This window comes from Onychostruthus taczanowskii, unplaced genomic scaffold (genome assembly GCF_017590055.1).
Source record: "Onychostruthus taczanowskii isolate IOZ18803 unplaced genomic scaffold, ASM1759005v1 scaffold77, whole genome shotgun sequence".
NCBI lineage: Eukaryota > Metazoa > Chordata > Aves > Passeriformes > Passeridae > Onychostruthus > Onychostruthus taczanowskii.
The window spans coordinates 2180791-2195984 of record NW_024505561.1 but is presented as its reverse complement, the minus strand read 5'-3'; the positions used below and the strand labels follow the sequence as shown (position 1 = coordinate 2195984).

Below are 15194 nucleotides of genomic sequence, written 5' to 3'. Positions count from 1 at the left end.
GGAGCTGTTTCTTAGCTCAGGACTTTCAGCGTTTTTTTCTGTAAGTAATATTTTTGGATGGGTTAAACTTTGTTTTTGTTTTTTTCTTTTTTGCTTTTTCAAACATGTTGCAATTGGCTCTACAATAATTGCAGGAGAGAAATTTGCATAGACTTCAAAGTTTAGAAATAACTGGTTCATGCGTAAATCATATAAATCAGTTGGATCACACTGAATGACATAACTGGGGAAACTGCTACAGAGGAGGCATTAACGACAGCAAGCTGACTCCCTGACTGACTAGGACAGCTTCATTTTAGAATAAGTGTACGTGGAACACAGCACATCAGAAAAGTGCCTTTCTGAGCTTTGATTGAGCCTAGTAGCTTCAGGACATTTTACATTACTGCATTTTGTAACATTTTCTGACAGCTTCAGCTTTATCTAAATGCATGTTTTTGCATACATGCAAAACCCCCCAAAAGCAATATTCTTAAGGGCTTCATTACTGAACACTTGTTTTCCCCCTTCAGAAAGTCTAGGAGGAATATTATTTCATCTAAAAGACAGATATTGCAATGGTGAACTTGCAAATATAAATAATTGAGGAGAGAACTTATTTGGGTAAAAGCCAGGAAACTTTACTTTCTTGTAACACTGTATTTGCAGACTGCTTTGTAATATATTTGACCTGTTTTTATAATCAAAATCCTTGGCTTTGTCAAGTATACAAACATAAATCTTCTCTTCTGATACAAAAAATCAGAGACAGTTATTAAACAACTGGTTACCTTTAGAAGGATCAAATATGTTGAGACACTGTTTCTCTTTTATTTATAGGAGATTTCTTACCAAAGTAGCTGGTATATGTTGTCTGGTAATAAGGTATGGGTATTCTTCCAAAGTTATATTGAATGTACCTAAACTCACAGAGTAAGTCCATACACCATACTTAGGTCCAAGCCCTGTCATTTCTTGGCATGAAATAAAATTTGTCAAATATGAACAAAATGAATCGCTACTGAGATCACATCAGGGAACACACATACCTCCTAAGTTTCCTGTGCACCCAAAGGGACTCCTCCCATTTGAAATCACGGAGTCACTCTTTAGCATGAAGACCTTGTACGGGAAACTGCTGGGAGGAACCAGCCAGTCTAGCCAATTGGCCACAGAAATGGATACACTTTAAAAATGCCTCTACAACAGCCCATTGCTTGAAGGAGAAGAGGATTAGATTTTATTCTTCACAAGCTTTACAAATGCATTGACATTCAAACTGCTGGATTAAAACTGGAGATTTCTACTTCTTTCCCATTTGGTGTTCAAGATGAGGGTGAGGTGTATTCCTGCAATCCCAAGTAAACAGTCCATAAGTGGAGAGAATTTTGAAAAGAATCAATGTCTTTAACACTTGAGTGTTGGCTAAATCACGCAGCTTTCAACTCAGCAAGCTGATGTATGTCCAGCAAAGGAATGGTGCACACTGCCTGAGAAACTGAGGTACTGGCATCCTTAAATTATTTTTGGATCTCTGTATAGTCCATCTACTTAATGATAGAAAAATGAATAAGTTTCCCAATCATTATCTTATTTATGGCATAATTATCTCAAGAGTTTATATAGGAGTAGAGTCACAGAATCATAGAATATGCTGAGTTGGAAAGGACCTATCAGGATTATTGAGCCCAACTCCTGGCCGTGCACAGCACCACCCCCAAGAGTCACTCCTAAGAGCAGTGTCCAAAAGCTTCTTGAGCCCTGTCAGGCTGATGCAGTGACCACTGCCCTGGGGAGCCTGCTCGAGTGCCCAAACACCCTCTGGGGGAAGAACCTTTTCCTAATATCCAACCCGAACTTCCCCTGACACAACTCCAGGCCATTCCCTCAGTCCTGTCTCTGGTCATGAGAGAGAAGAGATCAGTGTCTGCCCCTTCTCTTCCCCTCATGAGGAAGCTGTAACTGCAGTCAGGTCTCCCCTCAGTCTCCTCCAGGCTGAACAGACCAAGTGACCTCAGCGGCTCCTCATGTGGCTTCCCCTCTAGGTCCTTCACCATCATTGCACAATAAAATGCTTATGTATGTGGCCACGTCATAGTTTTTAACTTGCATACATTAGAATGTCTTGAATAACTTCAAGAAAGTTTTTTCACTTTTACCAGAAAGTTAATCTGTAGAGAACTCTGTGGTACAATTCTAAGGATTCCTGTCCCAAAATCCTCCACAGTTTAATTCTAGCATTCCTATCAAATATTCTATTTAAAGATCAAAGGGGACAAAAGGATTAGTTGTTCATGCTGGTGATTTCAGAAGAAAAGGAAGAAAAAAAAAATCTTTAATTAAGAATTGCATTCAATGGGCTAGTACTGAGGAAATTTCTCCTAAGCACAAAACCCGCAATTTCTGACCACCCATCATAACAATGATGTAGCCAGGGTCAGACTGAGATGTATCACAAAGCACACTTTATAGGGCACACAAGATTATTAGAAAACTTTGGATCACACATCCTAAGAGCTTTTTCTTTAATTTAATCTTTAATTAACTTCAGGACAATGACTAAACTTCAGTGCAATCAGTGACTATTTTTTGCCATATACCTTTGAAATTATCTTCTCCACATGTTACAATTACTCCTTATTGATTTTTTTTGTTGTTTGTTTTTATTACTGGGAAAAGCAGGTAAAGTTTAGCTGGTAATCATGGTTTTGCTCCTTTTGTTCTTTCTTTTCTTCAGAAAAGATTTGCTCACTGTTGGATCCAAGTAATTAAATTTTCTTTTTGTCCATATTTTGGCTGTTTTCATGAACAATGTGTTATTGCTGATTTAATTTAACAGTCAAGGTATCAAGAAAGTTCTTTTCAGTGGATTTCAGCTGAAATTATGCCTGTATGTATCCAATTATAACTACATAGAAATATTAATAAGATTTTGAATGCTCTATTGAAGTACTTCTCATTGCTTCAGACTGGCTCATAGAAGCTAAGACCTCAGTTCACTGCTTTTATAGCACAATCTGATATAAAAATAGAAGTATTGCATCAGCCATACCTAATTAGGAATTTATGTTGTAGAAGGTAAAATTGAGAATATTTGCTTATATCAACCAAAAGTCTAGTCTAATACTAACCTCCTAAAGACAAAAATAGCTGTCTTTTTAACAATTTCATCCCAGCTGACTGAAAGCTAGAAGAGCTGGTTTAAGTACTGCAGCTTTGTATTAGTGCCTATGACTTTGTGCTTGAATCATATCAAACTGAAAATAAAAAACTACAACCCTTTAAGCAGCTGCAAGATTCTCACAATCCCTGGATAGTATATCTCATTAATATAATGGGACAAAATATGGTAATTTAAATTTTTATATATTAATATCTCAGAAAATATTTTTCTAGCAAATGCATAATGTATAGTACAAGATGTTCATTTAATAATTAGAAAAATTTTAGGTCAATATAGTTGAACCCTAGATAAGTTTTATAATGTAACAATAAAAATGACACATTCAGTACTTAATAACAAACCATGCAGCACTAAGAAAGAAGAGAAAATTTTAGCTATTGTTCTTGTCCAACTGAGATGTCCTTTGCCAGTGTCCATGACTTTGAAATCAAGAGAAACATGGCAACTATTTTTCTTTTTAATGCCTATAAAAATTTGAGGCATTTTTCTTACTTATTTTGTCACCTCAGTTGTGTTCCAGTATGTGCATAATTCTGGAAGGTGTACTAATATTGCCCCTCTATTTAGCAGATGAGAAACCATGAAATATTACAAGGAATAAAGGAATTCCTTTATAAAGGGATTTAAGTATATAAACCCCTAAAATTTAAGCATCAGAATTTTTGAACACTGCCTATGGCATCACTCTTATCTATAATTTGCCTAAGTTATCACAACATGTAATTGTGAAAGTGGCCATATGAAAATAATGGCTGGAAGTCTCTAAGAGATTACAGCAGGAGGTTGAACATCAAACATTAAATAACTGTTGGAGAGGTGAGTTGTGGAATTTCACAATTTCCCTACAGAAGTCAAGAGCAAAAAAAGACAAGGACAAAATGCTCAGATGTTTACTTGGGTGAGACCAAAGCTCTATTTACAGAGAAAAAGAATAGCCTCTCCTATTTTTAGGAAACTAGGAAAATTACTTATCAGATGATCTGAATGCAGAAAATCGAAATTTAGAAAACCACTTGAAAAGCGGCAGTCACAAGATATTTTGTGTAAAGCTTATTTTTTAATCTCTTGATTCACTTCTGAATGACACTTTAAAGAATTTTTTTTACAAAATAAAATGTTTGAACACTCAGATATAAATATTAAAATACTCTTAAATCCTGGTTTACCTGTCAGAAACATAATTAAATTCAAACAAACTGGGTGGAAGTGAAAATTTATTTGACTTACAAACACGCAAGCTGAGAAAATACTCCAGGATATACGGATTTACATCCTATGAGATATCACTGAGCTGAAAAATCTGCCCTGCAAATTTTGTGCAAGAATATTTATCTTTCTCATCTGTTTTTAGAGTAATCCCACATTAAACAGAATTTAAGGTACAGATTCCATCTGTTATTTTCCTAGAATTTTGAGGACAGCACTAAGGTGAAAAATCTCTGAAATAATTTCTTCCATCCACTCCCAGAGGATGAAAAGTTTTCCAAAACACAGAAACAAAGAAGGAATCTCACAGCTGTTAGGCTTTCAAAACCTATAATTTCTTCTGGAACGTAAACTTTTAAACACCCTCTTAATAAAAAGTAGCTACTCTGCTTTCTTCTCAGAGCAAAAAATCTAAACTGCCTCTCATTTAAAAGAGTGGGCTCATTTCTTTCAGATTCGTGCTCCCTGTGAGGAAAAAAAACCCTAGAGAAGTAGGTTAAGTATTGCCCAGGTACAGATCATAAATAGAAAGGGAAGTCCTTGATAATCTGGAAATCAAACTCCCATATAAGCAGAAGGAAAAACTCTGAGAGAAAGAGAACTGTCACAGCAGGAGATAATGATCAAATCGTGCACTTAGGCGTTTTGTGCAGCAGTATCTGGATAAGAAAGTGATGTGAAGAATGGTCAAAGTCATCCTACTTGCAACGCCCACGAAGTTTGAAATGCAGACTATATACCTGAGAGCATTCTTGCTGATTGCCTATGATTCACCATGCCAACCAAAAAAAACACCTGCGAAGAAAAGCAGCTCTCAGAGAGAGAGAGAGAGCGCGAGGCAAAACTGCTCTGATCACTCACAAGTACTCACAAGCACCTCTCCTTCTCTGTCTACTGATGTGTGAATTGTTCCACTGACTTAAAAAGGGCATGAATCAGAGGGTGGAAAGGGCTGTGGGATATCTTATTTGTGCGGTGTCAGCAACAACACACTCATGAGAAAGAAACAAATGCATACATAATATTGGCAGTCTTGCCTGATGATACGTTATGCAATAATTCGAGGTGACAAGTGACAACAGATTGACCCAACTTGTTCCCGCTCCCTCCTGCTCTAAGAAACATGGAGTCAAGATGCAAAAGACACTTAAAAATTTATAGTAAGGAGATCACTAAACAGTAATGTGATTATTATCAGAATTAGTTGACAATGGCAATCTCCTAGAAACAGCAAGTAAGGATGTGTAGATTCCTTCCAGCTGTTTTCCCGAGTAATTGGTGAATTGTCTGGACTGCATGTTCAGTGACAAAAGGGAGGAACTGGGTAGATCAGTACTAAAAGGAGGGTATTTTTACTAGAGAAAGAAATAAAATAGTAGGAGTAATAAAGCAGGAAAGTCCAAGTTTGATGGCTTTGGCTACTTGTTAAGCCTCATCATATTCCTATATTGCACATTTTTCAGGTAAATTCAAATGGTAAAATTTCATTACTAGCCCTGGGATAATGGGGAAAAAAGGCTAAGGAATATCCGTAGAAATCAAACAAGATTTTTCAAGTTGCTCATGTTCTTGATCCTTCTCCATGAAAATCGAAAGACCAAATAAAGAGTGCCCAGTTTTGAAACAAAACATTCACTCTGATTATTCCCAACAAGCTGGTCACATCGTGTCAGAGACAGGTTAGGTACAACACACATGCATCAAGGCACTAAGGAATGGGAAGCCTGCTTTAAAGAGGGACTGTTTTCTGAAGACCCTGCAGCCCAGTAAAAAGTAAGATGTCAATTTTCTGGGACCAAATAAAATATAATATTTTGCTTATTCTCCTTTTTAATGTCATGATGGGAATTAAGCACAAGATGGACCACAACAGACAGGATGGGAAAACAAATTCTGTGTGAATCATATGCAAGTACAGACATATTTACAGATATGCAGAAATATTAAATGATTTCCTTGAGTTCTAAAGAGAAGAAGGATGTCAGATCTTGAAGGTATCCCAGCAAGGATCTAGTCAGATACATTGCTGGGTTCCAATAATCAATCACAAAGTCTTGGTAATATATTCAGTGTAGCACAGAAACAGAGTGATACTTTAAAAATAGTTCACCATCTATTTATAGGATCCATAAATGCCCACCGCATTACGTGGGCCCAAGTCATGTGAGATCACCCTACAGCTCCATGTTAACATTTCCTGCTTTATGGTCTTTCTAATATGCTAGCTTTTCAAAGAGCTACTTGTAAATATAAGTACCATATATGAAATATTTAGCAGATGCTCAAGTGCACCTTAGGATGGTGACTATGGTCTGGAATGACCTGTTTATGGGATGTGTGCTCACATTTCTGCTGAGTATCGCACTTGCAGTTTTTAGAACTGCATAGCTGAGAGTAAAACCTCATATCATAATTTTATTTTCTTATATTTCTCTTTTAATCCCTTCCTCTTAACTCCTTACCTATAGACACAAAACATAAAAACAGAGGGATTCTCCCTAGTATCTGTGTGTCCTGCTTCCAAGACACTACAACAGAAACATGGGGAGGTGATTAAAACAACAATATTTAGCAGAATAAATGTTTCTATGAACAAGGATTCTTCTCAGCATTTTGTCTCTGAGTTGTACACTAAAAAAAAAACATGGTCCAAAGTACTAACACTGGTTGACACCTGATATGAAGTCAAGTATATAATTTCCCAGAGAATGTTTTACATATTAAAAAAGCTAGCCCTGTGTAAAAGATTCAACTTTCTTCCTTCTTCACACTCAGATCCACACAAACATAAGAAAACCTGAAATTATGTATGAAAAAACTAAAATTAGACACATTGTATTTTCCCTGATAGCAGAATGGTGAACTGCAGCAGCCATTGCTTTTATGATACCTAGTATTATAATAATATACTTTGGGTGCTGTAATTTTTGGGAAATAATTCCGATGGAAAGTAAGGATATTATAGCATCAGTTTGAAAGAAGCAAGTACAAAATAAAAGACAATTTGTCAAGTTTAAACTGGTTATTTGTTTATGCCTGCAGGAAGCAGATCAAATCTAATCTATTGAAATATATCTGACAATCAGATATACTTTTTCTTTTATTTAGAGATGGAATGTATGTGAAATTTGTGACTAAATCTTCATTTAACCTACCCTGAAATCTAGGTTGATGTACAAACCAGAAATAGTGTCTACAACCATATGAAAATATTTTTAATATCTTCTTCCTCATAAATTCTCAGCAGGTAAGATGTTATTCAGATTACTTTTTCCTTTACCCAAAACTGAGCAAGAAAATTCATTTTGTGTAGGGCTGACTAGTATCTAAGAGGTGGAAATGAGAAAATAAATGAGAAAAATAAAAGAAGATATTAAGGAGGTAAACAATATAGCTAATTTTTTTTTCCTCAGAAATTTTGCCAGAGTAATTTAAACCCCCGCAATTTCAGTTATCTCTATGAACTACTGTAATTGTATTGATTTACAGTTCTTACTTTCTCAGGAGAAGAAATCACTCTTTTATGTGTCATCTTTTAGATCTGTCAACAACCCTTGGAAGTGCTGATCCTATATCTTTCTCAGTGGGCAGAAGTGCTCTGCAGAATGCACTGAAGCCCCTGTCCCAGATGCACACTTCCCAGCTGTTGGCTAAGATCAAGTGCATCATCTTTTCTTATCACTTTATTATCTGATACATCCCCAGCTTAAAGATTTTATATTAAATGGATTTGGAAGACATGGGAAGAAGTAATCACTTCCTCCATCCAATCCATGCATCAACCCAAAAGTGCAGTGCTTCCAGCTATTGCGGTCACATAGTGACTGCCTGTGAGGAGGTGATATTTGCGCAGAAAACCACCCTGTGTGCTTTCATCTTTTTTTTAGGTGGATTCTGGATCTGTCATGCTTCCACAGCTCCCCTGGTGATGCAGTCAATGGCCACGACACCAACCCTTGACTGAGGCCCTGATGCAGCCGCTGCAGCTATGCTTTTCATGGAGAACTCCTGAAATCTCAGCCTGAGACACAGTGAAAAAGGGGGAAGGTTTGTACCTGGGACTGCCCTTGGCCCTGCTGGTGTCATTATTCCTGACTGACTGTCACAGTCTTTCTAAAAAAAAATAAATAGGGCAGTCTTGATTGTGTTATGAATAAAAAGTTATCTATTTTTTTTAAGGTTGCAGAGTTAAAACAAGTTGAACCAGTTGCTGTTTAATTGAAAGTCATCTTCATGTTGCAGTCACCTTTTGCTGAGAGTTCTTCTACAATTACCTGTTAATGGTTGGTGATCAGCCATTGTCCCCCCAGCTGCTTGCCAGGGAGTGACACCAAACCCTGCAGGTAGCAAGGGAAGGGTGTGACATCAGAGCTGGTATGGAGATGAGAACGCATTTCACCAGATTTTGCAATTTTCCAGGAAAAAAAAAAAACCCTAAAAACAACGAGCCAAAGTGGAATTAAGAACCTAAGTGATGTCTAAAGGTGAGGAACTTAATCCAGTATCTGCCAAGATCCTTTTTACTTCTCACCCTAACCTCAAAAGATGTTAACTAGAAAGAGGACCTGGAATGTTAGCCCAAAAAAGCGGAATCTCCTAATCTCTCATGAGGACAGAAGCCCCAGCTCTTCCTGCAGACCAGCGGACACAGCTGCATCATCCTCCTCCTCCGTGCCACTCCTGGGAGCAGCGGCAGCGTGGGCGTGACCCGTCGGTTTCTCCGCACTTGAGCTGATTCTTTTTAGTAAAGGCATTAAAAAGGAGAAAGATCTCCTGCCCTATTTATTTCAGATTGTACTGTTGACTGCACTGGTCCTTAACACACCTGCAACCAGACCAAGGAAAGGATTTTTGTATTTCTTCCTCAGCACACCAAGTTCTCCTTTAAGGAAGTGAAAGAAGTTCTGCAGCTTGTAATATAAGATGTCAGTCCTTGCTGGATAAAAAAAAAAACAAAAACAAAACCTATTCATCTTGAATCTCAAAAGACCACACAGATTGGACTAAATGACAATTTGACCATGTCTCTAAGTGAAAAATGACTGAAATTATTGCTGGTAAGTCAGAAAACCCAGTAAAAGGAAAATATATCTAATACTTTTTAATGGCTACCTGGTAGTAAATTTGTATTTAAGCTATTCCATTGCCATTTGTCTTTATTTGATTAAGCCACCTGATTTATTAAACATGCTGGAATACAATTTATGTACAGCAATATAATCCACCTAGTGGTCTGGTTTCCAGAACCACAGGGATAAACACTCTCAAACCACAAAGGCACTCTCAGCACCAGATATCCATTTATAATGCCTGCAGAATGATGTCTCATCCTTATCATCTCCGGTATGGATGAGCTGTCAGCTCCTCTACCACAACCTCTTTCCAAACCTTTTAAAAGTAAGGAAAGTCTGTTGTGTCCAAAACACAAAGGTATTTCACAAGATGGGAGAGATGTAATATTATTCAGTGCAGCAATATTATTCACCTTGAGTGAAGAAGACAACAGGAATACCACTGTGAAATCAGCACTGCTTTAAAAAGACAGCTTTGGCAAATAACATTGGAACAAAAATGTACAAAATAATGTTGCCAAAATGCTCCCTTGTACAAGATGACTCCAGGAAGTGGGTTCTTACTATAATCAGCCCTTTACAACCCATATATCTCATTCTCATTCCCATGTCTTGTTCTACCTATAAGACTCCTGACTGGTGTGTAGACACACTTACAAAATGGTGAGATCAGTGACATTGCTGCTGCTAGAGATGGAACAAAAATACTGCTGGGCACCTATTATAATGAAAAAAAGTTAAAGAAACGAAAAAAAAAAAAAAGACAAAAGAAAACACACTTAGCCAAGACTGAGATTCTGAAGCACAGGAATCAGCCTCTCTTCCCACTCCTCTCTCTCACCCTACAGTTATCAAGGGCACTGGAAGACAAGCTGAACCAGAAAAATTACACTGTAGCTGGATTTCTTCATTCAGAGGAAAAGCATGAACAAAATGCTTTACATACTATCACTCCAATTAAAATCTACATATTCTCTCTGTAGTAGTTGAAAATGTGAAAATTTTAACACTATTACTTATGAACATAGGTGCACAAGAGAGAAAAGAAATTTCTTCAATATTATGGGTTTTAACATGATCTTGCTATATTATCATTTAATGGCTAATCACATGCTACTGAAGGAGCAAGCAAACTCCTTATGCACTGCATTTTATTTGTTTAGTTTTTTGATGCCTAAATACCAAGCAATAACTAGGGATGGTTATTAAAGGAAACTGTTTCATTACTTACTCATCTAAGAAGTTGATTTTCCTCTTTCTCTCTCATAAGAGAAGTTTATAATGAGGATAATGTTCCAAGCAGGAAAGTCCACAATATGAGCTAAGTAACAGTTAGATATCTTAGAGTACAGTACAGTCTTGCAGAGGCTGGGTTTGTTTCGTTACATGTTTATCTTTTATGCTCTGTAAAAGATACAGGTTTATATTCTTTTATTTAAAAAGAAAATAATACAATGTACAAAACAAAAAAATGTGTTGTAGAAATGAAGCTTTTGTAAATATGGTGGGATACAATGAAAAGCAGATTAAATTCTGCAGATTGATTTTACTCATTGCTTTAATCAAAACTAAAAAGTTAATTTTGCTCCCTTTATCTGCTTAATTGGAATTACCAGCTAGTCAAGGGAGGAGATTGTTCTGCTGTAGTCTTAGTTGGTGCAGCCTCTCCTCAAATCCTGTGTGCAGTCCTGGGCACCACAATAAAAGAAAGATATAGAGTTATTAAAGGGTGGCCAAAGAAGGTATCACAAAGACGGTGAAGGGCCTAGAGGGGAAGCCACATGAGGAGCGGCTGAGGTCACTTGGTCTGTTCAGCCTGGAGGAGACTGGGGGGAGACCTGACTGCAGTTACAGCTTCCTCATGAGGGGAAGAGAAGGGGCAAACACTGATCTCTTCTCTCTCATGACCAGAGACAGGACTGAGGGAATGGCCTGGAGTTGTGTCAGGGGAAGTTCAGGTTGGATATTAGGAAAAGGTTCATTCCCCAGAGGATGGTTGGGCACTGGAACAGGCTCCCCAGGGCAGTGGTCACAGCACCAGCCTGACAGAGCTCAAGAGGTTTTTGAAAAATGCTCTCAGGCACATTGTGTGATTCCTGGAGTGGTCCTATGTGAGACCACATGCTGTGTCCTTTTGGGTCACTTTCAACTCAATATTCTATGATTCTAAATCTCTCACTGACTTTTTATGAAACTTTATTCCACTGAGCTGAGATTTTTTTTTCCCTCAAAATTGCTATTTATTTAAGATTCTTGTTCCGAGCAAGACTTTGTTTTCACTGCATTATAGAAGCACAAAAGTAGATACTTCCATGTTCTAAAAATGACAAACATAATCCTGCATTTAAAATGTGAATTCTTCCTATTTTCACATGCTGCTTTTCAAACAGTAGCATTACAATGACAACCAGTCACATTTTCATGGCATCATATGGTTGGAAAAAATGTCTAAGAGTCCAACTATTAACATAGAACCACTGCAATTATTTTTCTCAATTGCTGGGTCTTCAAATCTGTGTAATTTGATAAAAATATGGCGCTTGGTCCACAAGACAAATTACACCCGAAGTAATTACAAGTTTTTATTAGTAACAAATTTGCCAAACAGATCTGATTCAGTATAAAGAGAATCAAATATAAATATTTGGTATGGATAATTGATAATATAAAATAGGAAAACAATGCAATTTTGACTGTTCAGTGAATGTTGCTGATATTTTGTGGGTGCTTGAACTTCCCCATATTTATTTCTATAGCAAAGCCCTTGCTATTGTATCTTAAGTCCCAATAAAGCAGTTATTAGCTTCTTCTAGGTCCCAGTTACTTCTTTTAGTATGAGCAGTAAGCTTAGTCTACTTCAAGAGACAGTAAAATATTTTAAATCATCCAAGAAGAAAAGGAAAACCCTTCAAATACTGATTTTTTATAATCAAATCTAGAGATATTTTAGTTTCACAATCTTCAGAGGCTTCTGTACACAGAATTATTTGATATCACAAACTGTTCCAAATGGAAGAATCAAAACACTGGGAAAATGACAGCATGTGAAGCACAATAAATGAAAATTTTGTGGAGCACTTATATTCATTCTCTACTTATTTATGGAAGGAAAAGTGAAGATGGAGTTGCACACATCAAAATCAAGTGCAGTCTATTCTGGGAACAATTTATAGTGTAAGTAAAAGTATAACTAAATAATGACTTCATTTCAGCATGATCCCCTAATAAGAATCAATAGTCAGGCCACTGATCTTGCATTCATTTGGCCTTACATTGTCACTAAATCTTGTCACAGCCACACTTTCATGACATCCTGAATTAACCTCGACTATAACCTTCCCTTTAAAATAGAAGGGTTTTTACCTTCCCCTTTCCAAAGGCTTCAATGGCTGCTTCCTGGGATTAATGGTATTCAACAGAATTCACATATAAAAGATATGATATTCCACTTTAAAAGTGTAACAGATGTAACAATCCTTGCCCAAAAGTATCTTCCGTATAAAACCATTAAATGAAACTCTTACATATTTAACTTATCTGAGCCTTTGCTGGAATACAATTTCATTTTACTTTAAGCCTTGCGTATTCCTTGGAAGTAAATACTGCATTTTGATTGCAGTCATAAATCCAAAAAAGTACTATTAAGAAAAAAATATACAGAGACACAGAGAAAATAAACTGAACATGACTAACATGCTGCAATATTACTTTCAAACTTGTGGCCCTGCTGGTGATGTGTATTTTTTTTTTCATGTGCAAAGAAACTTCTGATCTTCTCCCAGTTAACAACCAGCACCTGCAATACATTTTCCTTTTGCTTAGATTGTACTTGCTGCTTGAGATTTTCTGCTCTTGCAAATACAAAAGGCTTCCCACTCCTTTCAACTCTTTACAGATTTACTAAAAAAATTAAACGCTTCAAAATTTTTGTGGATACTATTTTATAGCTTTAAAACCATATGAATGCATACATAAAGCAGCTCCCCGTCCAAATTATACAGTAGGATTTATAGAGAGACATTGTTTTCACTTCAGGGTTTGTTAGGAAATGTGAAGCTGCAATGAATCCTTACCATTCTGGAAATACAAAATGTGCTCTTTCAATCTTGTCTAAAGATTTCATATTATGTAATTTCTTTTCTGGTGATACCTCATTAAATCATACAGAATACTCATTGTCTGCCCTCTCTGAAAAAGTCAATACAATAACTGGATCTTTTCATAAAAAGAATCAGTTTCACATTCTTTGCTTTCCTGGAGGATTAAAAGCCCTCTGGCTTTTGAAGCTCAGTGTGTCCTTGCTGCCTTCTTGTTCCAATATCCAAGGATATCTTATCCTGCATGTTACAGCTCACCTTTAGCCTGGTGCCAGAACTGTTCTCTCTTAGATACTGGATTTTTTTCTGTCTTTGACTAAGCAATGGCATGGCCAGCTGACTACCAGAAAGGTGCCTTAGTTTTCAGACTCAGCATTGTCCCTGAAGCTCAGCATTCAGACTCTGAGGGCAGCAGCAATAGAGCAGAGACAGAGCTTTGTATTTAATTGCTCTTTTATGTTCCCATATCTACATGTTGTGAAACACCCAAGTGCAAAACCTGCTGATGTAGTTTTTCACATCATAATATCCATATCAAGGAACTCTTGAGTTTTTTTCAATGGCTTGGTTTGGATGGGACCTTTGGATGGGATCATCTATTTCCAAACTCCCTGCCATGGGCAGGACACCTTTCACTACACCGGGTTGTTTAAAGCCCCATCCAGGCTTGCCTTGAACACTTTCAGTGATGTGGCACCCAGAAGTTCTCTGGCAAGCTCTCTGTTCCAGTGATTCACCACCCCCACAGTTCTCCCTTAGGTGTAATCTAAACCTATCCTTTTTCAGTTTAAATCAGTTTAAAGCCCATTCCCTTGTGCTATCACAGGTCCTTGGAAAAAGGCTCTTTCCAGCTTTTCTGTGAGTCCCTGGAAGGCTGCCCTAAGTTCTCTTGGAGCCTTCTCTCCTCTGGAGTGAGCAGCCTGCTCTAATATGGGAGGTGCTCCATATTATGTGCATATATGTGCTCCATATATGATCACGTATATTGTGATCCCTGTGATCACCTACCTGGCCCTCCTCTGGACTTGCCTGAGCAGGTCCACATCCTTCCTGTGTTAGGACCCCAAAACTGGACACAATACTCCAGGTGGGGTCTCAAGGAACAGAGTAGAGGGCGAAAATTACCTCCATTAATCTGCTGATCTCTTGTCTGTGGTGAGAAGGACCTGAGGAAATGGCTTTAAACTCTGTTAGGGGAAGTTTACGTTGGATATCAGGAAAAGGTTTTCCATTTGATTCTTTTGATGCAGCCCAGAATGTGTTCGGCTTTCTGGGCTGTGAACCCACATGGCTGGCTCATATTGATCTTCTTATCCACAAACACTCTGTGTTCTTTTCAGCAGGGCTGTTCTTGATCCATTCTCTGCCTAGCCTGTATTTGTGCTTGGGATTGCCCCAAGCCAGGTGCAGGACCTTTAATCTGGCCTTTCTGAACTTCATGAAGTTCACACAGGCCCACTTCTCGAGCCTGTCAAGGTCCATCTGAATGCCATTCTTTCTCTCCAGCAGGCTGACTGCACCACTGTCTGGTGTTTTAATGCAACCTTCTAATTAGTAGTACTATATTCCTTGTTAATTATATGCTTTGCTTTCCTGGATTCAAGATCACTCAGATATGAGAGGAAGAAACAGCTCAACCAGAAACTATACAAAATA

The 15194-nt window shown here is 37.5% G+C and overlaps 1 protein-coding gene across 1 annotated transcript in view; it reads right to left on the bottom strand.

Moving 5' to 3' along the window:
* Positions 1-15194, bottom strand: part of GPC6 (glypican 6) — a 716537-nt gene that overhangs the window by 202586 nt on the left and 498757 nt on the right.